Source organism: Diceros bicornis, chromosome 19 (assembly GCF_020826845.1).
Source record: "Diceros bicornis minor isolate mBicDic1 chromosome 19, mDicBic1.mat.cur, whole genome shotgun sequence".
Taxonomy (NCBI): domain Eukaryota; kingdom Metazoa; phylum Chordata; class Mammalia; order Perissodactyla; family Rhinocerotidae; genus Diceros; species Diceros bicornis.
Window position 1 is genome coordinate 14,114,572 of NC_080758.1, and position 25,499 is coordinate 14,140,070.

General features: G+C 43.6%; 1 protein-coding gene across 12 annotated transcripts in view; it reads right to left on the minus strand.

Moving 5' to 3' along the window:
- NCOA3 (nuclear receptor coactivator 3) overlaps positions 1 to 5,459 on the minus strand; it is a 122,972-nt gene extending 117,513 nt beyond the window's left edge. For 11 of the 12 annotated variants that reach the window (XM_058562523.1, XM_058562521.1, XM_058562519.1 and 8 more), the window contains exon 1: positions 5,367 to 5,454. The gene's annotated coding sequence lies outside the window, so the exon portion shown is untranslated. Of the gene's footprint in view, positions 1 to 5,366 lie in introns of all 12 variants that reach the window. The other variant, XM_058562516.1, reaches the window with a different exon arrangement.
- Positions 5,460 to 25,499: the final 20,040 nt, after the last annotated feature.

Genomic DNA, 25,499 nt, shown 5'->3' on the forward strand with positions numbered 1-25,499 from the left:
ATGATAAACATTTCCTCTCAAAGTAAAATAATTTGGTTTTAGATTTCACTTAAACAGAAAAGCAAAGAATATTGACTCTAAAAGTACCCCCCCACCTTTTCTTCTTTTTTGTTAAAACCCTTTCTTCCCCTCCCCATGCTTTCTGCTCTTTTGTACTCAAGTTCTCAAATGCATAAGATGGAGGAACAATACCACAATACAACTGCAGGCTTCCTGCCTACTAGTCAGTCATTATTCTTAAGACGAGAACTTTCAAAACACTGCTTGGGTTGCTTTGAAATTCCTTCTTTCAGATTTTCCCTCCTTCATGCAACATCTATTTAAAAGAATGACTTCAAAAATATCTTGCTGCACCCAATCAAAACTCTCTAAGCAAACGAAAGATGCTAGCCTTAGATATGAAGGTGGGATGTAAATGCCTGAAGTTTGGTAAACGTCTAAAAGTACAGAACAGAAAGAAAAAAGTGTACTTCTGGCCAAGCATAAGAATAGTATTTTTCTCATATGTATATTAATCCTGTTTCTGAAAAATTCCATATGTATATGGAATTATCTTAAAGACTACAATTATTACCATCACTTTTTTTTTTTTAACAGTACCACATAGAGATGTAAAAGTCTCAAACTACATTGGGCTGAATAGTAAAGGGTTACCTTAATTATTACTGACAAAGAAAAATTCACACTAAAATGAAGTATATTAATTTATTTAAAAAGTTGTCAGGGGCAGAAAAAATTACCAGCAGCAGTCACCCGGAAACCTGGGGAATTCCCCATTTCCTCTGACCACACTCTGATGATGGCAGTAGTACTTACTAATAAACTTATTTGGTTAAGATAAAGCTATGGAGTTACTCTAGACCGAGACGTGGTGGGTAGATGGAAGGGGAATAAATTATCTGTCCAGTTCACCATGGGTTCTTTCCTTTTTAAAGGGAAAAGCATTAAAAATAAAGGTGAAACACACTGGTTCATGAATAACAACTTGTCAAATTGTTACATTAAACAATTTTCCCAGCACCGATAACAAAAACAAAAAGATTAATTTATTTCAAACAATCTTCAATAAAGCTCAATTCCAGTACAACAAAATAATTTCGCTAGTTCCCTGGAGTTTGTTATAATGGGATATAACCTGTACACTCAACATTCAATTAACCGTGAGGCTTATCCTAATTGAGGATTATGCTGACTTCTGCGGTCCTTTCCCATCTATCCATCCACCACTCTTACTCAGCTGCCATAGCTACCAAAAGCAAAGCCCCAGGGAGCAGTAGATTACCCATAACTATGTGATACCCAGGCCAATATTCCCTTTTCATCATTGTGTGGATGATGAAGAGCTAAATTTAGTAATCTAGTCAGCCTAGTTTCCAAAAAATGAATCTTCATAACCTTCACTCATAGCCTCTAAGCAAGGAAATTAAAACATTTCAGAAGCATACCTTCCTAGGTGAACATCAGACAAAAAAAGTCACACTCTTTCCTAAAACATATCAATAAAAAAAATTAAACAAAATAAAAATAGGACAAAGATGTTCCTAATGAAAAATACGAAAAAGGACAAACAGAAAAGACTAGTCCAATTGCTCTTAGAATATTCTTTGAAACAGGTAAAGCTTTGTTTGCCAGTTAGGTCAGACTTCTTCCCTTTGCCTCTAGGCCACAAAGTTTACTACACAGTTAGTTAAATAAACCTTTACTACTGCCCCCCCCCCCCCGCCCCGTAAATTGACCTAGGCCAGCAGAACCTACCAAACTAAGTTAATGCTGACAAAGTTGGGAACTGGCAGTATGCAGGTCTAAGAAGATTGGATAAATCGGCCTTCCAGACACTGCAGGTCTTCCTTTCAACTCCTGCTGTGTATCTTCTGGCCATTTTCCTGTTCATTTAACAACTCTCCACCAGAAGGTAGGAAAGGGAAAGGCGATTAAATTCAAGTCAATTCCATCATTTGTTAGGGGGGGGCTAAAAATAAGGTTAGGCTTTGGATAAACTGCCTTCTTAACCCAAAATAATCTTCTCCCAGAAATCCTGTTAGAAAACCAATGGGCCAAATGAATTTACCTGGCAAACATTAACAAAGTGAGGGAATGAGCCTCATTACAGCAGAGCCTCTCCTCCACATCAACTGTGAAACGTTCATTTTGGAATCCCCTCCCCCACCCCAAAAAGCACTCATAAAATGGAAGAAAATGCCTACTTTTTACTGCAGCACTCAATCTCAAGGCTATCCCTGAGGATCTAAGCTAACACAGTCTCCTATTTTGTTAATCTGTTGAACTACGAGGAAAAAGAAAAGTTAACATATATTTCCAATACTAATTTTCAGCTCTTAGAGCTTTAACCACCCAATAATGAGAATATTCTACACTACAGAGTAAATTCAAATCAAACTGGGACAGGTAATTTCTAGTTTAACCTAGGAGAAACTACAGTACCTCGTCAATCACAATCAACGACTCTTCTTTTCCTAGTCCTAGGTAGCATCAAAAGAGGAACAAGTACGTTAACTAGTAGTCGCTTTGCTGTGTAGACAAACAGCCACTGGAGGCTAGACTCATTCTGAACTTGAAACAAATTAAAAGTTTTCAAAAGTAGGTCTACATCCTCTGGCCAAGGCTTGAAATTATATAGTCTAAAAAAATGCAAAAAGAAACCCTAAAGCCATTTATTTTAACAACAATTAGGGACAGCACAATTGTAGCTTGGTTTTTTTATCTTACCCTATTGTCCAAACTAAAAGAAGATATTTTTAAATGATTCTTTTAAAAGACTTCTCAAAAACATAGTAGTCTTCAAGTTAAAAGAAATTATTCTAGAATCATACTGCTAATGCATAAGACTGAACTAAAAAAAAAAACTTTTTATCTTTAATATGTCCCTGACATAGAAAGGAAGTTTATTTCAAAAGACAAGTCAAGAAGGCATTAGTAAGCAGAGAACAATTTTTTATTTACACGTCTCCCAGAAAAAAGGTCCAGGGTCCAACAGCATACTCACTCCTTTCAAAATGAATTCTAACTTATTTGCTTAGGGGATATGGGGCGATTTACAGAAATAATTCTTATACAGGGGGAAATATGCACAGTATATACACGTTCAAAATATAGTGAAATTATTTAATATAATTCCCTAATACTCTAAACTCTAATTTCACTGAATTTTCTTAATGAATTGTTAGTGTTGGTAAATTTAAAACCACCTTCTAAAACTTATAAAAACAGAAATCCTGTTAATCATGCTGGGGTTATTTTGCACTTTCAAAACCTCTGTAGTTAAGGAATATTTTATATTTTACGGCAGAAACATTTTCTATAACTGCTCTAGAAACATTCCCACTTAGTCTACAATTCTCATGACCAAAATGTACTTCTATATGCCAGCCTCTGGTATCCGGTTTTTTTTTTTTTTTTTTTAATGCTGATTGGACAATTAAGTCATTTCTATCCATACATAAAATACCCCTATAATTTAGGATCACAGGCAATCTAGATTACTGCTCATTTAAATGCAGAACCTGAAGCAATCTCCAGTGACAGGAGCTATAGTGTTCAATACCATTTTACATGTTACAAACAGAGGCTTCATCTTACATACAAACAATGAACCTTTAAGCCCCCCAGACTGTCATTTCTTTAAGGGTGTCACTGGATAAGGCAACATAAGCAATAAGCTCAGAGGAGCTTTTCTAATAACTATCAACATTTAAGACAGTTAAAAAAAAAAAAGTATTCCCACCACATTTTCTTTTTTTCTGTTCATGTTACTTCCCTACTTTTGGTATCCAACAGGGGTACGTTTCAAGTGAAAAATCTTAATTATTCCAAAGACCAAGATTATCCTAGAAACCAACTGCCTTGTAGGAGGAGGAACTGGAGAGTTCAGAGTAGAAGAGAGACCCATTTTTCAATGTTTTTGTACCTTTCCAGTTGGGTATCATAGGTATAACCTATTCTAAATAAACAAGCAATAATTTAAATTTTTTTCATGAACAAACGTTTCACGAACTTACAGATTTCCATTTAACATTTTCGTTTATGCGGCATTCACAAGGCCTCTTTTTCCTGTTTTTCCATCATCCTCTACACAACCTGCTGCAACAAATTCTGAGGCTTTCTTGCAGCCAGGGACCAGTTAGGCGGATCCGAGACCGGGCATTTAAACCAAGGAGACGCAGCAACCTCACTCGATACTAGACCCCTCGCACTCATCTCATTCAGCTCCATCTCAAACCTCCGCAGCAAGACAGCTGGTACTCGCCTTCCTGTTTCCTTACCGTACAGGCTTCAATAACAAAAACAGGTTGGCTTTGAAGCGCTGCTCGAAAACTGCAAAAAGGAAGTCTTCACATTCGGGAGGGGGAAAAAAAAAAGTTTCGACTTGGAGAGAATTTCATCCCTTTCGTTGTCATTCCACTGGGGAATCGCGAACAACTCCTGCTAGGGAGACTTCACGACGACGCTCGCTCCCTCTCACAACTGCTCTCGGGTTCACTTTCCACCCCGAGTGCCCTCCAACAGCCTGGGAAGCAACTCAGCCTCCCCACGACTCGTGGGCTGCTTTTTTTAAGGCATGTGCAAGACAAATAGTTGATTTAAATCGTTACACACTGAATCGATATACATCAGGACAGATGGGGCAGGGGAAAAAAACAGTAATCATAAAGACGGCCAAACCCCAAATTCAATCCACTAACTTCCCACTTGCCATTTCCCAGCCTTCAGACCAGAGGCAGCAAAATGCCTTTTTACCGAGAAAACTGCTGAGAACCTACCCGTGCCCAAAATGGAAATTCCGCAGATAATGTGTTAAAATATTAAAAATGCCCCAGTGCCGGAGGAAACACAGCCGCAAAATCCAACCCGATTCTGAGCGCGACTCGGAGGCTGGGGTGGGGGTCCTGGGGGTCCGCGCGGCTCCCCTCGCCCCCCGCTTCTTCCCACTAACTGGAAGGAGCCCAGGCAGCGGGAGGAGGACGCGGGGGCTCTCAAAGCAGCCCCGAGGGCTGGGGAGAGAAAACTTTAGGGACAGCAGGGGAAGTGGGCCCCCGCGGAGCCCCCCAAACTCCTCGGGGTGACCCCTCAGCGCGGGGACCCCTCGGACCCCCGAGCCGGCGGCCGCCCAGCCTCGACCCACCTCGTCCGGCCGCGGGCCGCCCCAGGCTGCGGGGAGGCGGCGCGGCCCCGACACCCCGAAAGTCCCTCCGCGCGGCCCCCGCTCGGCGCGCCCCACAGCGCCGCCGCCGAGCCCGAGCCGCCGAGCCCGAGCCGCCGGCTCGCGGCAGCCCGGGGACTCGCCCTCCGCCCGCCGCCGCGCACTCCACCCGCTCGCCCGCCGCCGCTCCTCCTTTATCTCCACTCACCGCCCGCCGCCATTTTCCTCGCAGCTCAGCTTTAAGTCGGAAACTCGCCGCTCAGCCCGCAGCCGCCGGCGCCGCCACCGACTCAGCCGCCGCGGCCGCCGCCGTCGCTGTGGAGGGGCTGAGGCGGCAGCCGCCGAGCCGGGCGCACGGACCGCCGGGATATGTAGTCCCGCGGCCACGCCCAGCACTACCGGTCCCAGGGGGCCTTGCGCGGCCGGGGCGCTGGGTGCCCCCGCCCGGCCCGGCATCCGCGGCGCGAGGGCGTGGCCGCGTGGACCCTCGGGCCGCCTTCGCTCGCTTACCGCCTGGAACCTGCGGCGGGGTCCGGAGAACTGGCATGGAATCCTAGCCCTGTCCTTAATTTTTTCGTACTTGTCTTCGTCCAGTAATATCTAACGTTTATAGAGCGTTTATTGTATGCCAAGCACTGATCCTCAAAACAAGCATCCCTTAGGGACCACTATGATCCTCATTGTTGAGATGAGCAAACTGAGGCACAAGGTCAGCAGCCGCGGGGCTCTTCGTTAGATGCTGAAGTCACTGGGTGAAAGGTTGTTGGGCAATAGTATATTGACAATATATTCATTCCCAAATATCCCACGGAGTACTTACCACTTACAACAAGGAACAGCTTGCCTCACGCTGGAGAGATCTGGCAGACACCACCTGTACCAAGTGACGGAACTTAGCATCACAGTAATGGGTCGAACTGACATTATGTGTCCCCTGATGTGAGGCAATGGGGAAGACATAATGCCACCTCTGTAGTATCTTTCCCCAAAAAATTGCTAACCTGAATATAACTGTGTAAAAACAGACATCCGGAATGTGAGACATGCTACAAAACACCTAGCCTAGATTCTTAAAAATATCAAAGCATGAAGGGGCCAAAACCAAATGCAATAGGTGAGACTTGATTGGATCCAGGATTTAATTTTTTAATGTAAAAAGGACTTTGGGGGGAAATTTTTAAATGGACTATATATTAGAGAATAGTATTGAATCAGTATTACACGTCTTGCATGTGAATAGAATAAAATAAATAACCGCTTCTAGCTCCATCACCATCATTTCCCATCCGGACGGTTGCAGTAGCTTCTTCACTGTTCTCCCTGCATCAGTTCCACCCTTTCCCCCTGCAGTGTATTCTCAACATAGTAGCCACGGGGATCTAGTAAAAACCAAGTCACTTTAGGTCTGTCCTCCAAAATCTTCGCAGTTACCTGCAAAGTCCCACACAACCTGTCTCTCCCCTCCCCACCCCTTTCTAAGCTCATCACCCACTTCTTGTCTGCTCACTACTGTACTCCAGGTACGCTGGACTCCTTGGGGTCCCTCCAATGTGCCTAGCACATTCTGGCCTCAAAGACCTTGCATTTGCTATTTCCTCTGCCTAGTTCCCTTTTCTCCAGAAAATCCAAATCATTCACTCCCTCATCTCCCTCATGTCAAGAAGTCCCCACATGTCACATCTTTTTTTTTTTTTGAGGAAGATTAGCTAACATCTGTTGCCAATCTTCTTTTTTTTGTTGAGGATGATTGGCTCTGGGCTAACATCTGTGCCCACCTTCCTCTACTTTATATGGGACGCCGCCACAGCATGGCTTGACAAGCAGTGCATCTGTCCCCGCCTGGGATCCAAACCTGTGATCCTGGGCCACCGAAACAGAGCGCCAGACCTTAACCACTACGCCACCCGGCTGGCCCCCTGAATGCCATTTCTTCAGTGAAGCCTTTCCTAATTTTTCTACTTTAAGTTCCTGCCCACTTCAATCCCAGCCTTCCCTACCCCTCTTTCCTGCTTCATTTTTCTTCATAGCACTTTTTATCATTGGAAACACCGTCTATTTTTGTTTGCTTATGGTATTTATTATCTCTTTTCCTCACTAGAATGAAAGCTCCATGAAGGCAGGGCTTTTGTCTCTCTTGTCCTCTGATTTATTTTCAGCACCCACGACAGAACTTAGCAATAGTATGTGTGCAGTCGGTCTTTGCTGTGTGGATGAACTCACCCCCTCAGCCAACAACAGATGATAGACACTATGTTAGATGATGAGAATCCAGAGATGAAATACCAAGACCCCACATGACCTTTCACCTGAACAACTGTAGCCAACCCCCAGCTGCTCTCCTGGCTTCTGCATTAGGTGTCTTACTAGCCACTCCCCACACAGTAGCCAGAGGGATCTTTGAAAAATCATGTATTAAATTATGTCTCTGCCAATCTGAACGTGTGCCAATGGCATACCATTGCATTTGGGATAAAACCCAGACCCTAATTGATTTGCTCTCTGCTTCTCTCTCTGATCTCAAGTAATATATTCCTTCTCATTTCTTACCCCATGCCGGCCCCCACAGTCATGATGTTTCTGGAATATACCTAGCATGCTCCTGCCTCAGGGCCTTTCCCTTGCTATTCCCTTTGTGGTCTAGAATTTTCTTTCCTCCTGGCTAGCTCCCTATTGTCATTCAGATCTCTGCTGTAATGTCTCCTCCTAGGTAGATCTTCTAAAGCGATACACACACACACACACACAGTCACATCATCCTGCTTTATTTTCTTCACAGTGATTACCACTATCTGTTTTTTTTTTTTTTTAATTGTCTGTCTCCCTCTCTAGACTATAAGTTCGAAGAGGTCAGGGAATTTGTCTATTTATTCACTGCAGCGTCTCTGGCACCTACATTAGTGTCTATCCTATAGCAGGCACTTAATAAATTTTTGTGGAAGAAAAGAAAGAAGGAAGGAAAGAGGGAGGGAGAAAAGGAGGGAAAAAAGAAGGAAAGAAAGAAGGAAGAAAGGAAATCAATCTATTAATTCTATTAATATTAATAAATATATATTTATGTTCACAGAAAGTATAACTGATATTAACAATTAAAAAATATGTACAAGTTGTTTGAGAACCCAAAGACCGACCTCTAACTCAAGGGGTGCTGGAGAAAGCTTCCAGGAGGAGGCAACTTTTGTGCTGACTTTGGCAGAATTTGGTGGAACCTGTACATGTTCCCGTACTGAGTGACGTCCGGAAAACACGATTCTAGACTTAAAATCTGAGCCAAATGAGTGACACACTCTAGTAAATAGTCTGCGAAAGACGCCTGCCACCGTTCCTTCCTCCTTGTTTGCACAAGCCACTCTTCCGTTGAGAGGTAAACTTCATTTCCTCTTCCTTGAACTGGAGTTGCTCTGTGACTGTCTGACCAATAGAAATGGTGGAAGTTATATGGTGGGTCTTTCAAGTCCATGCCTTAAGATGACTGGCAGCTTCCACTTCCTCTTAGAAACCAGCTGCCATGCTCTGGGAAGCCCAAGCCAAATGGAGAGGCTGCATGAAGGTAAACTGAGTCACTCCAGTCGACAGTCCCAGCTGAGATCCCAGGCAAGAGCCAGCCTTCTTACACATTCCAGTCCCTAGAGGCCCCGGGTGACTAGAGCCCCCACCAACACCATCTGGAACAGAAGAAGCACCCACTGAGCCCTATAACCTACAACATCATGAGCGATACTAAAATGGTAGTTCTTTAAGCCACTAAATTTTGCAGTGATTTGTTATGCAGCAATTGATGACTGCAGCACTCTACAAGAGTGGACTTTTGTTGAACTGTGGTTGAGAACTTTCAACAGGCAAGAAGAGTAGTCTGAAATTACCCCAATAAAATTGGCTTGGCCTAGGGGACATGGAAGTATACTCTGTGAGGATGGGATTAGAAGGTCACCTAGCTAAAGCCCTCCAAAAATTAAGAGATCTGCTTACGACATTTCTGATTGCACAAAGCCTGTGCTTGCATGCTTCCAGGACAGTCCTCACTTCCTCGAGGGCAGCTGTGCCAGTCGAGATTCTTAGGTTGGAAGCAACAACAATAGACTCTGAAGTAGAGTAAAATGAGATGCAGGAACTCACAGAATCAAAGGCAAAGCTAGAGGACGAGGCCCAGGAATGTCAGAAACCAGGGGAGGGCCAGCCCCTTGGCTTAGCGGTTAAGTGCGTGTGCTCCGCTACTGGCTGCCCGGGTTCGGATCCCGGGCGCGCCCCGACGCACTGCTTCTCCGGCCATGCTGAGGCCACGTCCCACATACAGCAACTAGAAGGATGTGCAACTATGACATACAACTATTTACTGGGGCTTTGCGGAAAAAAAAAAAAAAAAAAGGAGGAGGGTTGGCAATAGATGTTAGCTCAGGGCTGGTCTTCCTCAGCAAAAAGAGGCAGATTAACATGGATGTTAGCTCAGGGCTGATCTTCCTCACAAAAAAAAAAAAAAGGAAACCAGAGGAAAAGAACATCTTATCTGAGACTGTCACCCAGAGAAGTCCCTGCAAACGTTTTCCATGTCTAATGCTTTGTTTTTAAGTTGTGCTTGCTTACAGGAACCAAGGCAGAACAATGCAAAGTGGCCAAACCGCAGAACCAGTCCAAACCAGAAAGGTCCAAGATGGCGATGGGGTGCTGTGCACAAAAGGAAACGTGTGCAAAAGGTGCCGTGCGCAAGAAGGGAAGACCTGCAATGCCCCACATGCCCCTGCCCCAAGCGATGACATGGAGCCCCCACCCCTTTCACATCCCATAAGAACCCTGCTCACCTTCTCTCCCAGAGAGGGTGTTTTAGAGCACGAGCTCTGCCTCCTCCATTCATTGATCAATGAATAACGTCTCTGCTCTGCTGTTCTGAAGCCCATCTCGTTCGATTGGCACAGGCAGCTCCAAGCAAAAGGACCCACTTGCGGGTCACCAGTCCCTTGGGGCTCAGTAACAGGACAAGCAGTAGGTCTAGAGAAGACAAATCATTTCATCCTATCTTCTCGTCATCCTATTCCAAGATTCAAAGTCAAAAGAGAAATTTGTCAATTGGTCTAGCTTGGGTACATGAGATATATGCAAGTAATAGGCTACCAGACCAATAATAATACTAACTAGCCTGCCTATAACTTACTCTCCAATGATTCAAGGGGAAAAATATACACACACACACACACACACACACACACAGAGGTTGCATGTGGGCAAATGTAGCAAAATTTTATCAGTCAGTAAATCGACATTCAGGGTGCACAGGTATTGATTGTATTAGTCTTGCAAGTTTTCTGTAGAATTGAGATTTTCCAAAATAAAAAGTTTCAGGGGAAAAGGTTACAGCAGAATAAAGCTAGTACTAGCCAGGATTCATAGAGACCTTATACTCACCAGGCACTCTTTGAAGTCCTTTGCATATATTAGTTCATTTAACCCTCACAAAACCCTAAGCAGTGGGTCTTGCGTTATCTCCCTTTTACAGATGAGTCAACGCAGGCATTGAACAAGAAGTAAGTTGCCCAAGAGTATAAACTGCTAAGTGCTAGAGTCAGGGTATAAATCCAGGCTCACAAGCTCATATTCTTAACTACTATGCTTTACTGCCTCTCCAGAGATGCATAAACAGGAAAGACATTTAATTGTTGCACATAACACGTCTAGAGGTAGACGGTTCCAGAGTGTGTTCGTCCAGGACCAGGATGTTACAGTCCTTCTGCTCCACCGTCCTCAACATATTGGTATTCTGTCCTTAGCTTACAGCCTCACGGACACAAGATGGCTACCACAGCTGAAGCATCACATCAACTCACAATCAAGTTCAAATGCAGGAAGCAGAAGAGTGAGTAGGTGTCGAGAGGCATTGTATCTCTCTTTTTTTCCCCAGATGTAAAACTCTTTCCCAAAATTTCCCCCTTCCCCCTTGCTGCCTCTCACCCCCAAAGCAAATATCCCCTTACATCTCATTATAGTGGAGATATGGGCCACATGGACACCCCTAGCTGCAAGGGAATCTGGGAACCCATGCGTCCACTATCTCAGCCTTGGGCTTTAACTGAGTGGATTCGTGACTGCTTCTCAGTTGTCTGGTCCAGCCCAGAGGCTCTGTTTCTATCCCTGCCCGTCTCACAGTCCCCTGCCTTCTTCCTTCTTTTACTATGTGACAATACAGCCTAGTGGTTAAGAGTGTAGGCTTTGGCACTCAATAACTGACTTGCTCAGCTGGTTCTGCTACTTATAAACCTGTGTGATAATGGTTGGTTACTTGAACTTTCTATGCCTCCGTTTCCTAAAATGGGAACTACAAGAATAATGATACCTATTTCCTAGGGCTATTATGAGGATTAAATAAACAATACAGTGAAAGCCCTAAGAATAGTGTCAAGCACAAAGTACACCCTCAATAAATGTTAATAATGATTATGTACGGCAGTTCCAAACTTGAGGTTTGCAGGGATTAATATCCAAGGGTTAGTAACCATTTCCTCCTTTTCCCCCCATTTTGCCTCATTATAGTTATTACAGTTTGAAATTTCCCTGCAAGTGAAAATAGATTGCTTGGGCGGATACCTAAACCTTGCACATGCCTAAAACTCTGTTTCAAAATACCTAATCTGAAAATGAGCTGGCACTGGTCCAGGCTCCACCCCCAGGCTGTACTCTGAACCACTCTACTCCCTGGGTAGGACACACAGCTGAGGGAAAGTGAGACAGACAGAAGAGATTTAAAGCCAATGAATGTCGTTTTGCTTAACAGGGGGGAAACACGTCTGCAGAAAATTACATTGAAGGCAAATTTTTGGTAGAAAAGAGAAGCCAGAGCCTTTCAATCTAGAGTAAAGTTGTTCATGCCTCTTGCTTTAAACCTAGATTAGGGGCTGGCGACCTGTGATTTTTGTGCCAGAAGTGGCTGGTACAGGAGCCAGTTGAAATTGGCACCTGGGCTGGCTGCAACAGACTAGCCCCTCCCCACAACCTGCAAATGACTTTCCACAGCTGGAAGAATTTTAAGCTCAGTTTATTTTTCGTTTTTTTTTTTCCTCTCTGAGACTTACTTATTAAATGCATTTGCTTTGGGAAAAAATAATTTGCTACCAAATGTTTAAAAAGTACCCATTGTAGGAGGGCTAAAATTTTAAGAAAGTGTTGGTGAGGATGAGGAGAAATTGGAACTTTCATACATTGCTGATAGGACTGTAAAATGGTGCAGCCATTCTGGAAATCAGTTTGGCAGTTCTCCAAAATGTTACATATAGAGTTGCCATATGACCCAGCAATTCCACTCCTAGGTATATACCCAAGAGAATCTGAAACATATGTCCACACAAAAACCTGTACAGAAATGTTCATAGCAACATTAGTCACAATAGCCAAAAGTGGAAACAACCCAAGTGACCATCAACTGATGAATGGTATATCCATTCCATAGCAGTGTGTGTATATCCATACATATAGTAGTATACCCATATGATGAGATATTAATAGGCGATAAAAAAGAGTGAAGTACTGATACATGCTATGAGTGAAACTTGAAGACATCATGCTCAGTGAAAGAAGCCAGTCATGTTATGATTCCATTTACATGAAATGTTCAAAATAGGCAAATCTATAGAAACAGAAAGTAGATTAGTGGTTGCTAGGGATGGGAGGAAGAGGGACTGCGGGACAGCAGCTAAGGATGGTGCAGGGTTTCTTTTTGGGGTGATGAAAATATTCTGAAATTAGATATTGGTGATGGTTGTACGACCCTGGATATGCTGAAAAACACTGAAGTGTATGCATCAAAAGTGTAAATTTTGGCATGTGAATTAGATCTCAATAAAGCTATTATTTTTTTAAAGTGCCCATTGTGGTTAATGCAATTGTGAAATTAGTCATTTGCATATCTTGTTCAGAGATATGAAAAGGAAAAATGTTTAAATGGTAGAAATTCAAGGGGCCAGGCCAGTGGCATAGTCGTTAAGTTCGCACACTCTGCTTCTGAGGCCCAGGGTTCACAGGTTCGGATCCTAGGTGCAGACATACGTGCTGCTTGTCAAGCCATGCTGTGGCAGGTGTCCCACATATAAAGTAGAGGAAGATGGGCACAGATGTTAGCCCAGGGCCAGTCTTCCTCAGAAAAAGAGGAGGATTGGCAGTGGATGTTAGCTCAGGGCTAATCTTCCTCACAAAAAAAAAAAAGAAGAAAGGAAGGAAAAAAAAGAAATTCAAAAGGTATAAAAAGATAAACAGTGAAAAGTAAGTCTCTCCCCACCCCTGTTCCCTGATCCTCCCGTTTCCAGGGACACCACTGTCACCATTTTTCTTACTTGTCTTTCCAGGGATATTTTATGCCTACACAACCTGATATGTGTGTTGCTTCTTATACAAACAAGGACATTCCGTCCAGAATATTTTGCTTCTTGTTTCATCACTTAATTGTGTATCATGGAAATTGCCCACAAGGACCTTATAACAACGTTCATAGAAAGCTGTTCTGCTTTTTTTTAACAACTGTTATAAGTACGGTGGATGTCATTAGTAGACATTCAGGATATTTCCTTTTTTTTACTGTTACAGTGAATTTCCTTATATCTTTCTTTTAAGCAACATTTTAACAAGTACTAGTAATCACAAAATAGAAAGAAGGAAGTCGAGATCTCATTAATGAACTCTTGCTAAACGAGCTCGTGATGTCAAGCTTAGGATCCTCCAACATTAGCAGCGGAATGGGACCAGAGGGGGGTCCTGGGGAGGAGACAGAGCAGTTCTCTAGCAATGGCAGTGTTTTGGATCAAGTAACTCAGAGTCTCAAAATGGAAGAATCATCAAGGCTGGAGCTCTGTGGTTCAGATGTGAAAGGACATCCTTGAAGCCGGCCAAATCAGTGTCCCCAAAAGGCAACACTGGAGTTGGCTTCACGAGACAATATCGTGTTTTCTGCTTGATGGGTCAACATCCATTCCTGGGTTTGGAAATCAACGTCATGAGATTTGCCACTATTTTTAAAAACTGTAATGGAATTTTACCAAATATCAGAGCGAATCTCACATAGTATGTATTGTTTCTTAAAATTTTTATCTCCAGTATATATGGAAGTGTGAATACTGAATCACAGTGTGAAATATATTTGTCACTGTGTTTCACGGTGAAATGCTTAAAGACCCGGAGCCAGCAGGGCGACTTTTTGGCCTCCACATTCTTTTCCACACCCTCAGACTTTTTTGCCAGGCTTAGTATATAGAACTGAGAACCAAATACACACCACCCCACCAAGTGAAATTCAGGTGAGAAGTGAGCCTGCTGCCAGGGGGAAGCAATTTAATCCTCACCCCTTCTCCTCTAGAGAGAGAAATTTGAGGACTAGCCACTCTTCAGCAAAATCTCCCTACCTTGGCTTGGGGGCTTTTACTACATTTTCCCTCCCTTCATCCTCTTTTCCTTCCTTCTTTCCTTTTCTCTTGCTTTTTAAACTCTACAAAGGAGGGGCCGGCCCGGTGGCGCAAGCAGTTAAGTGCGCGCGCTCTGCTGCGGCGGCCTAGGGTTCGTGGGTTCGGATCCCGGGAGCGCACAGATGCACCGCTTGTCAAGCCATGCTGTGGCAGCGTCCCATATAAAGTGGAGGAAGATGGGTATGGATGTTAGCCCAGGGCCGGTCTTCCTCAGCAAAAAGAGGATTGGCAGCTGTTAGCTCAGGGCCGATCTTCCTCACAAAAAAGAAAATAAAAATAAACTCTACAAAGGAGATGCAGGGTGAAGACCCTCAGCCACCCAATTCCTCTCCCAGAGGCACCACTATTACCAAGTTCTTAGGTGTTAAGAGATGCATTTACAAATATATATATATATACACATACATACATTTTTGGAACACAAATAATGGCATACTGTACACTCTGCTTTGCCCCTGACTTTTTTCACTTACGGTGTCTGGGAGATCTTTTCATCCAGGTACACGTTGAGCAGCTTCATTATGTTTTATCGGCTGCACGGCATCCCATCGTATGGAATCTCAGGGCTTTTACAGGTTGGCTGACTCCAGCCCTGGAATGACAGTTTCTTTTTTTAAAATGAAGTTGGGTTTTAAAGTGATGACAGTGAGCTTATTTAAAGGATAAACCCTCTTCTAATTATTTAGTAATTATAGAGTAGGAACATTGGAGGACTGGATGTGTTGGGGCATGAAAACAATATCTATGCCAGGGGTGAATGTAAAAGCCAAGTTAAGATTCTAGCTACAAAAAAAACCCCACCCTCTGGCAATTATCAATCAACTGGATTGCAGAGCCTGTTAAGGATAAATTACTGTACACACCACTCACGATGCCTACCCCACCCACAGGCCCTTCTAAAGGAAGGACAGAAGTCACTGTCTTTGTTACCATGTGACTGGCCACTTCTGCTCACACCACAGCTAATGGGACCAGATTTGGGCATCAGCCCCAAGAGCAGCCAATGCACGGACTGGTTAGTGATTTCTGAGGTGTCTGAACACAAAAATATTTGGTCAAACAGGGAACAGATTGACTTCCTGGAATTCCATTTGGGGTGAATTTAAATTTGAAACTATAGAGTGAATCAGCTAGTTAATAAAAGGATTTGAAGCTGAAGAGATAAAGGACATATGAGATAGGAGGGACCAGGACAGGACACAAAGAACAGAAACTCTGAATATTCAGAGCTAGGAGGTGGAGAAAAGATACTAAAAAAGAAGAGTAAAGGCAGTTCACGCCCAGCAATATAGCAGATTTAGATAACCTGAAACACCCTAGCCCTACTTCGAAAACATCTGGAAATTCTGGGTAAAAGATAACTAATACTCTTTTATATGAATAACTGAGTTCACAAGAAAGTAAGGGAAATCCCCAGATGCCAAAAAAATAAAAATGAAATCAAAAACCAAACCAGTAAGTGCGAACCGATACTGCGACTGCCAGAAGAGGGAGGTGTGTGGGTCTCAGAAAGCAAGGGTCTTGGGTTGACATGCAAATGCATGGACAGGCATCGGGGCCTTGGGCTCAGACAATCCCAAATTACAACACACAGAAGGCTTCCTCCTTCAGCTAGGAATCAGCAGACCAAGAAAAGGTGGATTTAGACCCCTGGAACTTCAGCAGATAGGATGTTAGGATAGAAACCACAGAAGACATGGGATCGAATTATCAAAGACACAAAAGAAGGGGAAATATGAGGAAAAAAACCCGGTATATTTCATTAGTATATATGTAAAGACGAAGCAAGTTTGACCAAGAACTAAACAGAGTAGACGGTGAGAGAAGCTGAGCTGACAGGAAGCTGGTGGCAGGAAGGGAAACAAGACAGAGAAAGAGACCCAAAAACCAAAGAGACCAGAGAGACCCAAAAACCAAAAATAGAGAAAGTAACTGAGCTGGGTTGAGGGCAGAGCTCGAACGTTGCTGAGAGGCAGAGTGGTGTGCTGGCACCGTTGTCAAGGCCCCTAGAGCTCTCTGTAGGGCTTCAGAGTGCCTGTGAGACCTTCTTCATTCTCTCATCTTTTTCCCAAGTGCTTACTGAGTGCTGTATTTATTTCCTTTTGTTGCTGTAACAAATTGTCACAAATGTAGTGGCTTAAAACAACACATATTTATTATCTAATAGTTTTGGATGTCCAAAGTCTGGAATGAGTCTGTGACTAAAATTGAAGACTGGGCTCGTTCTGGAGGCTCCTGGGAAGAATCCGTTTCCTTGCCTTTCCAGCTTCTAGAGGCTGCCCACATTCCTTGGCACGGAGCCTCCTTCTGTCTTCAAAGCCAGTGCTCTTATCATTCCAACTTCTGCTTCCATCATCACATCTTCTCTGACTCTGACCCTCTTGCTTCCCTCTTATAAGGATCCGTGTGGTTACATTGGGCCCACTCAGATAATTCCAGATAATCTCTCCACCTCAAAATTCTTAATGTAATCACACCTACAAAGTCCCTTCTATCAGGTAAGGTAACATACTCATAGGCACTTACTCTAGGGTAGGAGTGGAAGTGCAAACAAGACAGACCTGTTCTCATGGAGCTCAAGTTCTGGAGGGTGGAGAGACACAGACGGGGAATGGATAATCCCGAAGTAAACACAAATAAACAAAACAATATCAGAAAGTAATCAATGCTAGGAAAGAAATAATACAGGGTGTTAGAACAGAGACTGGAGGCCAGTGAGACTGCTTTAGGATGTCAAGTGAGGCTCCAGAAAGCAGATGACATTTGAGGTGACACACAAATGATGACAAGACAGGAGACCTCAAAATATCTGAGGAGAGGGAATTGCCGTCAGAGGGAACAAAGTGGGGGACTCACTTGGGGCACCCCAGGAGCAGCAGGCAGGCAGTGCGGCTGGTGGGGAGGACAATTCTGTTCCTCCTCGAGGCCTCTTTGTCTGGCTCTTGTAGAGGAGGAAGATTATCCTCTACCCACACTGGGTCCTTTCCAGATGGGCTACAAATTAAATTGACATGAGACAGAATAGCAGGAGAAAATCAAACAACACTTTTTTTTTTTGGGAGGAAGATCAGCCCTGAGCTAACATCCACACCGATCCTCCTCTTTTTGCTGAGGAAGACTGGCCCTGGGCTAACATTCGTGCCCATCTTCCTCCATTTTATATGGAACACCACCAAAGCATGACCTGACAAGTGGTGCCTCAGTGTGCAACTGGGATCCGAACCCCAGCTGCCAGCAGCAGAGCATGCACTTAACCACTACGCCACCACGGGGCCGGCCCCTAAATAAAGATTTATGACATGTATACCTGGGAGAGACCCAGAAAAACTGGGTAACTCGACAAAATGGTGGAGGTTCTCATCTTATATAGCATATTCAGGTAAAGACAAAGGAGGATGCTGGGGGTGGGGAGAGTCAGTTATGGGAGATTACCAGAAAAGCACAGTAAATAAGAGTAAGGTTATTAAGCAGATTTAAGGCCTCTCCTTCCGCATTGATAAGTTTCTAGAGATGAGGTCATCCCCCCTTCTTCCCTGTACAGAGAGGGAGATACCTTTACAAATGGAGATTTCCCTTACAAATGTAAAGGGAAAACTTTGATAAGAATGGGCTTAGCAAGGACCCTCCCAGTCTATTGATGCCCAGAGTTATCTATGGTGATGGCCTGTCCTGGGAACAGCCCTCTTACCTTAAATTCTTTTAGGCAGTTTGGGGGAAGGTCATATGTCCTTCATGATTCTTCTGAGCCTTTATTGTCTTCAGCTCAAAATAATCCACATACCAGAGTGGCACATCTTGGGGCGGCCAGCCCTGAACCACCCCATCACTCTCAATAAGGATGATGCCACAGGTAAGATTCCTATGAATATCCTTACCACCAGCTCACCCTTTCCTGAAGAAGATTGAATGAGTCTTTGTATCTTGCAGCCAAAAGCTCCAAACTAACAGAGGGCACAAAACATTATGAGATGCCATGCAAAAAGGTGCAGCCTCTTTGGAAAACAATCTAGCAGGTCCTAAAAAGGTGAAACCTAGAGTTACCACCTGACCCAGCAATTCCACTCTTAGGTAGATACCCAAGAGAACTGAAAACATGTCTACACAAAAACTTGTACATGAGTGTTCATGGCAGCACACTTCATAAGAGCCAAAAAGTGGAAACAAACCAAATATCCATCAACTGATGAATGGATAAACAAAATGTGGTGTTTCCATCAATGACATAGTATTATCCAGTCACAAAAAGGAATGAAGTACGTGCTACACGGGTGAACCTTGAAACATTATTCTAAGTGAAAGAAGCCAGTCACATATTGTATGACTCCATTTACATGAAATTTCCAGAATAGGCAAATGCATAGAGACAGAAAGTAGGTTAGTGTTTACCAAGGGCTGGGGGGAGAGAGGGATGGAGAGTGACTGCTAATGCGTACAGGGTTTCTTTCTGGGGTGATGAAAATTTTGTAACACTGATTATGATGATGGTTGCACAACTATGTGAATACACTAAAAACCATTGAATTGTACACTTCATTTTTTAACATAGGTTTTATTTGAATTGTACACTTTAAACGGGTGAATTGTATGGTATGTGAACTATTATCTCAAAAAAACCTGTTGTTTAAAATATGTGTTATGAGATACAGTCCCTGCCCTCCTCAGGAACTGAGATGTCAGGTAAGGATGAAAAAGGTCAAATGTCAATTACCCCCATTAAGATAAGTTACATAGAATAGATGATGACTATATAAGAGAAATGTTAGCCATCAGGTTAGGACACATTTCTTCAGTGACACTATGTGCCAGACCCTGTCCCAGGCACATGTGTATACAGCTCCTACTATCAAAGCTTACAGTCCAAAGGACTTGATAAATCCCTAAATGTGTGTCCTGGGGAAATTCCAGTCCCCATTCTGGGCCTCAGTTTCCCTATTTGTGAAATGAGCTGTTTGAACTCAATGTTTCCTCAGAGGCAGGTGAGATGATTTTTGGCAAAATATTCAGACAACACTAAAGAGCACTGTAAAAAAAATCACCCCTTTTTCAATTCCAATTCTTCTACCTTTATTAATTAATTTATTTTTTATTATTATTTGGTTTTTTTTGCAGGAGAAGGTTCACCCTGAGCTAACATCTGTTGCCAATCTTCCTCCCTTTTTCTTCCTTCTCCCCTCCAAAGCCCCAGTACATAGCCGTGTATGGTTGTAGGTTCTTCTGGTTCTTCTATGTGAGCTGCTACCACAGCACGGCTACCGATGGACAAGTGGTATGGTTCTGCGCCTGGGAACTGAACCCAGGCTGCAGAAGCAGAGCACACCAAACTTTGACTGCTGGCCATCAGGGCTAGCTCTCTTCTGTCTTTAGTAGGAAATCTCAGTATGGTGCAGTTTCCTTTTTGAACAAAGGACAAGCCATCTGATATCCTTTTTTTTTTTTTTTTCAGCAAGGAAGATTGACCCTGAGCTAACATCTGGTGCCAATCTTCCTCTTTTCGCTTGAGGAAGATTGTTGCTGAGCTAACATCTGTGCCCATCTTCCTCTATTTCGTATATGGGACACCGCCACAGCATGGCTTGATGAGTAATGAGTCTTGTGTAGGTCTGCGCCCGGGATCTGAACCTGCGAACCCTGGGCCACCAAAGCAGAATGTGTGAACTTAACCGCTACACCACCAGGCAGGCCCCCCATCTGAAATCCTAAAGCTTCCAGCAGGCAATAGCATCTAGCCAAAATGTAATCACATTGTGTTGTTTCACTGTCTTTATTTTTATTCTACCTTCCATTTATGTCAAGGGATACAGGTTTCTGCTTACATATTCATATAATGTTTCCTTTTGAAATAAAACCTAAATAACTAAAAATAAGTGAATTGATTTCAAGAGAGGTACTAACTAAATCAATAATGTAGGTGGTACAAGGATATGGCAAAAATCATAAAGAGAACAGGAATGAGGGAAGCCAACTGTAGTTCACTCCACCCATTTTGCAGGCAGGAAAGCTGAGGCCTAAGGTGGCTAACGTAATCCCAGCATTATTTTACTGACTCTGACATGTTCAAGCAGCCACAACCTCTTGGCACCGGAGTTGCAGACGATGCCCAGGAGGTCAAAAGGAATTACACAGTAATGAACCCCCAGGGGTTCCATTCCAGCAGGTCTGGGGTTCAGGGATGCAGTTTCTGAATCACCAGGTGATTTTATTGTACACTCCTCCCCACCTTGTCCCCACTGTGCAAGATTCATTCGATCAACAAATATTTATTGAGTTACTACCACTTACCAGGTACTCTGCTAGCGCCTGGGAATGAGCCACAGAGAGCAACATGCTCTGCTCCCAGGGAGTTTGTAATCTAGTGATGAGGGGGAGGGGCAGAAAATAAAAGTTAAATACAGAAGCAAGACAACAACAGATTGTGATCAGTGCTATGAAAGAAATAAATAGCTTATTATGATAGGCTAGAGGGCAACCATAGAACTACTTACTTAGTTTTGATTGTATTTATTTGTTTATTTACTTTGAAGAGATAACATTAATGAGGTTCAAAATTCAAAAGTTACAAAAGGCTTAGAGGGAAAATCTCCTTCCTTCTGCTCTCCTCCAGACGCCCAGTTTCCCTCTCTAGAAGCAACCAGAGTTACCTGTTTCTTCAAGCCGATGGCTTGGTGTGTGCAGGACCTGGAAGATTCCAGTGCACCTGGAGTATAATGAGCAGAGCGCAAGAAGTCAGCAATAACGCTGGGCAGGGAGGTAGGGGCTGGGGCATGCAGCTTCTTGTCCGTCTAAGAAGTTTGCAATTTATTCTAGTAGCAATAGCCACTGGATGTGTTTTCAGCAGAGTGACTTGATCTGACTTGCATTTTTCAAAGATCATTCAGGCAATGAGGGGGGTTGGGGGGCAGAGTGGGAGAGGACACCAGATAGGAAGTGGCTGCGGTGTTCAGGTGAGAGGGGATGTGAGCTTGAACTACGATGGTCTAGGAGAAAAGGACGGATTGGGGGGATATATTGAAGCTACAACAGAGAAAACGTCAAGAGGGATTAGACGGGAGAAACAAGGGAAAGTAGAGGTTTGAGCCCTGGAAAGAGGGGTTTGCCAGGTTTTGTGGGTGTTATAATGCCTGTAATTTAACAGACTTCAGTATAATCAGTTTGGTATTATATAAATGCTAGCCTAAGCCAGTGATTCTCAAAGTGTAGCCCATGGACCAGCAACACTGGAATCACTTGGAACAGGTTAGAAATGCAGATCCGTGGCCCCTCCCAAGAGCTACTGAATCAGAAATTCTGGAAGTGAGGCCCAGCAATTAGTGATTTAACAAGTCCTCTGAGTGATTCCAATGCATGTTCAAGTTTTAGAATCTCTGGTTTAAGTCGTGATTCTGGGGACGGTCAGCTAACTGGCTATCAAGAATGCACAACACAGGGATAATTAACTAGCACCCTAACACACTGTCAAACTAAAATAGAAGTGAATTTCAGAATGCTGTGGAGACAGGTAAGAGACAAAGAGAGTGTACTCAGAAAAGGAACCTTATCAGAGAAATGGAAACAATGCTAGACGTGCCTGGAACAGCTCATGTAGGTGTGGTTCCCTGAGCCCTGGGAAAAAACAGGCCTTATCTTGAAAAGAGGAAGGATTGGATGCAAAGAAGTTTGCAGCAAACAATGGCAGTTCAGGCCTTGCTGGAGAGAACCGAGTGCGTGCAAAAGTAATGAGGAAAGATTTTTTTTTTTAGCTGAAAAAAGCATGCTATGGGGAAAAGAAGTCCATTTCTAAGAACATAAGACAGACGAACTACATAGGTGCAGAGGGACACAGAGACCAGGATTAGAGGCTGAGTTCACCAACTAAGAAACAGATATGACCTTGGGCAAGGTCTTTCTTTCAGTGATTTCAATATTTTTCCTTTTAAGGGGTTGGATTGTCAACCGTTATCAACTTAAAAATTATTCCCTGGGCTGGCCCCGTGGCTTAGCAGTTAAGTGCCTGCGCTCTGCTGCTGGTGGCCCGCGTTCGGATCCCAGGCACGCACATACGCACTGCTTCTCCTGCCATGCTGAGGCCGTGTCCCACATACAGCAACTAGAAGGATGTGCAGCTATGACATACAACTATCTACTGGAGTTTTGGGGGAAAAATAAATAAATAAAAATTTTAAAACATTTTTAAAAAAGTTTCTTTCAAAATAAATAAATAAATAAATAAAAATTATTCCCTGTGGGCCGGCCCCGTGGCTTAGTGGTTAGGTGTCCGCACTCCGCTACTGGCGGCCCAGGTTCGGATCCTGGGCGCGCACCGACGCACGGCTTCTCTGGTCATGCTGAGGCCGCGTCCCACATATAGCAACTAGCAGGATGTGCAACTATGACATACAACTATCTACTGGGGCTTTGGGGAAAAAAAAAGGAGGAGGGTTGGCAATAGATGTTAGTTCAGAGCCGGTCTTCCTCAGCAAAAAGAGGAGGATTAGCATGGTTGTTAGCTCAGGGCTGATCATACTCACAATAAAAAAAAGAGTCACAATGGAGACATGACAATAAAATTCAATGTGCGATCCTGGAATCCTGAAGTTTTTTAAAAAGCAGCTATAAGGAACTTTATTGGGTCAGTTGGGGAAATTTGAGCATGAGGAGGTGTAATAGAAAATAGTTTTGGGGCCGGCCCAGTGGCACAAGAGGTTAAGTGCCCTCGCTTGGCTTTGACGGCCCCCGGGTTTGCAGGTTCGGATCCCGGGCACACATCAATGCACCACCTGTCAAAGCCATGCTGTGGCGGCGTCCTGTATAAAGTGGAGGAGGTTGGGCACGGATGTTAGCTCAGGGCTGATCTTCCTTACAAACAAACAAACAAACAAAAGAGACAATAGTTTCATGTTCATGATAGTGTCAATGCAAAATAACCAATAACCATTCTATAGATAAGAGAGATAAGATGAGTGTTATTTGAGCCAAACTGAGGATTATAACCCCAGAAGGCCTTGTCCAGAAAGAAAGAAAGCCTTCAGGAGAAGCATGCTTTCAGTACAGTCTTATATCTTTTTAGAACAAAGAACATACATTAAACACGCCCAGGATACAGATTCATCAACATTTCAAAGAGGTATTCAGTTGCAAATTAGCAGGGCAACTGACCCTGAGGTTGGAAATGGACTAATATGGGCATTACCAATAGAGTGGAGGGAGAGAAGCATGCATTCGTATCTTAAAAGAGTGCATTCTTTACTTCAATGGTTAAAGCAGATGTACAATGTATGTTTGATAGGCCATAAGTCAGGCTTTTTAGTTCAAGCTGAATTAGTTTTGAACTCGAATAGTTAACCCATATATCTCAATATGTGAAACTCTCTTGTGATAAATAAATGAAAAGCAATAGGTTATATTGGAGGTATGAGGAAGCCATTTGGTTTAAAACTAATTCAGCCTGACCTTGTTTTTCCAAAAGGGCCTGACGTGGCCTGTTGAGCATGCATTGTACACCTGCTTTAAATATTTAGTATGTCCCAAAGACAAGAATGATGCTCTTAAAGATAGGGATGTAACCTCCCCCATATCAGCATTTCTTTAGGATAAGCATCTCTCCCTAAACTAAGGATTCATTACTGACCTACTGTGCTCACCTTGTGACCACCGACCTGCTGACCGCAGATCTGCTGTGCCAGCTAAGTGTCTCATGACAATTGTACAAGGGACATTTCTATCATATGTGATATATGCTCTTTGTCCCAAGATGGTATATAACCACTCTGTACACCCCACTTCTTTGGTGCCCTTCCTTCCTTGAGGAAGGAAGGCCCTGGGCTAGTCCTCCAATCTGGCTCGTAATAAAATCACCCCAATTTTGATTTGTAAATTGACTATGGATTACTTGCGTCAACACTTGTCAATAGATTTCCTGAACATCATGAAGACTGTACTTGGTTAGGTAGGATAGGACCCTTGTTCTCAGGAGGTAGATGTTGGGTTACTTACAGGTGAAGAGCTGCTCTGCCTGCACGGAGCTTTCAAATTGTCTAGGAAAATAGAACAAACCAAAAGCATCTGGAAGAATCGAAACGTTGCTGCTTTTTTTTTCCAGTGAGGAAGATTAGCCCTGAGCTAACATCTGTCGCCAATCCTCCTCTTTTTGCTGCAGAAAATGGGCCCTGGGCTAACATCCGTGCCCATCTTCCTCTACTTTATATACGGGATGCCTGCCACAGCAGGGCTTGATAAGTGGTGCGCAGATCCACGCCCAAGATCCGAACCTGAGAACCCTGGGCCTCCGAAGTGGCGTGCAAGAACTTTACCACTACACCACGGGGCCAGCCCCAAAATGCTGCTTCTTTTAATCTTTGTCTTTTGAAATCCACCTTCCCCCTCCAAATCTGGGCTGGGACTAGGGTGACCGACTCATCCTGTTTGCCCCGGATTTTCCTGGTTTTAGCACTTGAAGTGCTGCATCCCAGAAACCTGGCTCAATCCTGGGAAAATCAAGAGAGTTGATCACCCTAAAGGGAGACCCAAATCTTCTCAGCTGGACATAAGTCTTCCCATCGAAAATGAGGAAAGGAAAGTATTTTGTTTAAAAGCCACCATTTAGCCTCCCCCGGTCCAAAAAGGTTTCTCTTGGATCAGGTCCCTACTTATCTGAAAATCCTTGGGAGATAAGCAAAGACAACAGTGGCTGTGCTCATTTTCCAGCTGCCAACGTAGCTATGGAAACCAGGTGACCAGGACCCGGGCCTGAGCCTTAGTTAAATCTTGGAAAAATGTAAGAAGCCCATATTGAATTAAGTTCAAATTAGGGAGAAGTTTTAGCTCTGTTCCAAGCATTATTCTCATAAGAGAGCAAATGACCGCGGGCTAAATCTTATTATCCCTTCAGCCCTCCAAGAACCCCTGTAGCTCAGCTGCTGCTTCTCTTCGTGCCT